Genomic DNA, 3692 nt, shown 5'->3' on the forward strand with positions numbered 1-3692 from the left:
TCCATGTGGGAGACCCACAAGGAGGAGTGCCACGCACCAGTAGCCTCCTTGATGGCCCGAAGTTTGTTGGGTGAAGGAAGGGCGCGCCATTCTTCACCCCAGGTGCGAAGTACCTTCTGCTGCAACACTGACCAGAGGTCACACTCCAAAAGGCCAATCTCCATGGCTGGTGCACCGACAGCCTGTTTGGTCACTGTGTCAACACATTTATTTCCCAGCATGCATACAGGACCCAGGGTCCACACAAAGACCACAGAGCGGCCACTACTGGCAAGAGTATGGAGGGACCCCTGGATAGCTATCACCAGACGAGAGTGAGGGAAACACTGGTCGATAGCTCGTAAACCGCTCAGGTAGTCACTACAGATAATGCAGTACTCACCTGAGCAGAAGCGTAAATACTCTAGAGCGCGAGAGATGGTGACCATCTTGGCAGTGAAAACACTGCAGCCAGCTGGCAGTGAGTGTTGTTCATAATGTTCCTGTAGAATAAGAGCATGACCGACATGACCAGCAACCATTGAACCATCAGTATAGACAATGTCACAGCCTTGAACCATGGCAAGAATTGAGAGAAAGCTGCAACAGAGGGCCTCAGGAAAGACTGAGTCCTTCAGGCCCAGTGCCAAATCGAGCCAACACCATGGGTGGCACACACCTCCTGGGGGTATACACTGAGGGGCCCAGAAAAGAAATGAAGACGGAAAACCTCAAGCCCAGAGAGAAGAGCTCTGACGGAAACTGTGAGCGTACACCCTGACTTTTTTTTTTTTTTTTTTTGTTTGGTGTTAGGGCGCAAAACTGCTATGGTCATTAGCGCCCAACCTGTGACTTAGGAAATAGTAAAAAAAAAACCGAAACTGAAAATCAGCATCAATGGGAACAAAGTCATAAAATTGGAGAAACTAAAAGCAGAAGGAAGGCTTAAAAATCCACTACAGAAAGGGGTTGGTTGTCCCCAAAAAAAGCTTCAAATGACTGATGTCATATCACTGGCACTAATAAACTGGAGAACGCGGTCGGCTGAGCGCGTGTCATCTGCTAAAATCGACGATAGATCAGGCGATAGCTGTAGACGGGCGCGTAACGGATTAAAATAGGGGCATTCAATTAAAAGGTGTCTTACCATCCACAGCTGAGAGCAGTGGGGACAGAGTGGGGGAGGATCGCCGCTTAAAATATGTCGATGGCTAAAAAGACAGTGCCCTATCTGGAGTCTAGCTAAAATCACCTCCTCCCGATGACGCGTTCGGGAGGAAGAGGTCCAAGCGCAAGGAAGAGCTTTCACTTCCAGCAATTTATTATTGGGAAGTGTTAACCAATGCGCATGCCATAAATGAGCAACTTTGTGACATAAACCGCTCCGTATATCGGTGAAGGGAAGCAATTGAAGAGAGACTGCAGCCTTGGCCGCTATATCGGCCGCCTCATTCCCACAGATACCAGCGTGTCCCGGGAGCCAGAGGAACGCCACCGAGACGCCCCCCAGATGGAGCAAGCGCAGACAGTCCTGAATCCGGTGGACCAGAGGGTGCACAGGGTAAAGAGCTTCGAGACTGAGGAGAGAGCTGAGAGAATCTGAGCAGATAACGTACTGTATCCGCCGATGGCGGCGGATGTAGTGGACAGCCTGGAGAACAGCGTAAAGCTCCGCAGTATACACCGAACACTGGTCGGGAAGCCGAAATTGATTTGGGGTGTCGCCAGCAATATAGGCACTCCCTACACCTAACGATGTTTTCGAGCCGTCGGTGTAAATAAATATGGCGTCCGTCATTTGTGCACATAGAGCAGCAAATGCCCGACGATAAACAAGTGTAGGGGTACCATCCTTGGGAAATCGACAAAGGTCTCTGAGCAGGCAGATCCGGGGACGGAGCCAAGGCGGTGCTGTAACCGAAGTTGTCAAAAAAGTTTTAGGAAAGCGGAAGGAAAGAGAATGGAGCAGTTGACGGAAGTGGACTCCCGGGGGTAGTAGGGAGGAGGAGCGGCCAGCATACCCTACATCAAATGAGGCGTCGAAAAAAAGGGCATGGGCTGGATTAGCAGGCATGGAAGACAGATGGCTAGCGTAACGACTTAGAAGGACCACTCGCTGATTGGACAACGGAGGTTCAGCTGTCTCAGCATAAAGGCTTTCCACAGGGCTAGTGTAAAAAGCTCCAGACACTAAACGTAATCCACGGTGGTGGATAGAGTCGAGACGCCGAAGAATAGACGGCCGAGCAGAGGAGTAGACTATGCTTCCATAATCCAATTTCGAGCGCACTAAGGCGTGATAGAGGCGGAGAAGGACCACTCGGTCCGCTCCCCAGGAGGTTCCATTCAGGACACGGAGGGTGTTAAGCGATCGCAGACAGCGAGCCGAAAGATAGGAAACGTGGGAGGACCAGCACAGTTTTCTGTCAAACGTAAGACCCAAGAATTTAGCGACGTCTGAAAACGGAAGGTTGACAGGTCCTAGATGTATGGAAGGCGGAAGAAACTCCTTACGTCGCCAAAAATTAACACAAACGGTCTTACTGGGAGAGAAACGGAAGCCTGTTTCGATGCTCCAAGAGTGGAGGCGATCGAGACATCCTTGAAGACGTCGTTCAAGAAGGCTGGTCCGTTGAGACCTGTAGTAGATCGCAAAATCATCCACAAAGAGGGAGCCCGAGACATCGGGAAGGAGACAATCCATAATTGGATTTATAGCGATGGCAAACAGGACAACACTCAGCACGGAGCCCTGGGGTACCCCGTTTTCTTGGGAGAAAGTGCGGGAGAGAGTAGTGTTCACCCGCACCCTAAATGTGCGCTCTGCCATAAATTCGCAAAGAAAAAGGGGCAGCCGGCCTCGAAAGCCCCAAGAGAACAGTGTGCGGAGGATGCCTGTCCTCCAACAGGTATCGTATGCTCTCTCCAGATCAAAAAATATTGCTACCGTTTGGCGTTTCCGGAGAAAATTGTTCATGATATAAGTGGAGAGAGCAACAAGATGGTCAACTGCAGAACGATGCTTTCGGAATCCGCATTGGGCTGGTGTTAAAAAGACTGCGGGATTCCAGCCACCACGCTGAACGGTAATTCACCATACGCTCCAAAACCTTACAGACACTACTCGTGAGAGAAATGGGGCGATAGCTAGAGGGGAGATGTTTGTCCTTTCCAGGTTTTGGAACAGGAACGATGATAGCTTCCCACCATCGTCTGGGAAAAGTACTGTCGGTCCAAATGCGATTATAAAGGCGAAGGAGGTAACGCAGACTATCGGTTGATAAATGCAGCAACATTTGGACGTGGATACCATCTGGTCCTGGGACGGAGGAGCGAGAAGAAGAGAGTGCATGTTGGAGTTCCCGCAAGGAGAAAACAGTATTATAGCTTTCGCGATTTTGAGAGGAGAAAGCAAGAGGTCCCACTTCCGCTGCACGTTTCTTCGGGAGAAACGCTGGCGGGTAATTTGAAGAGCTCGAAATCTCGGCAAAGTGCTGGCCCAAGGAGTTAGAAATTGCGACGGGGTCCATTAATGTGTCATGCGCGACAGTGAGCCCAGAGACCGGGGAGAAACTAGGCGCGCCTGAGAACCGCCGTAGCCGACTCCAAACTTCCGAGGCGGGAGTGAAGGTGTTAAATGAGCTAATAAAGAATTGCCAGCTTGCCTTCTTGCTATCGCGGATGACACGACGGCATCGCGCTCGTAGCTGCTT

This window comes from Schistocerca nitens, chromosome 8 (assembly GCF_023898315.1).
Source record: "Schistocerca nitens isolate TAMUIC-IGC-003100 chromosome 8, iqSchNite1.1, whole genome shotgun sequence".
NCBI lineage: Eukaryota > Metazoa > Arthropoda > Insecta > Orthoptera > Acrididae > Schistocerca > Schistocerca nitens.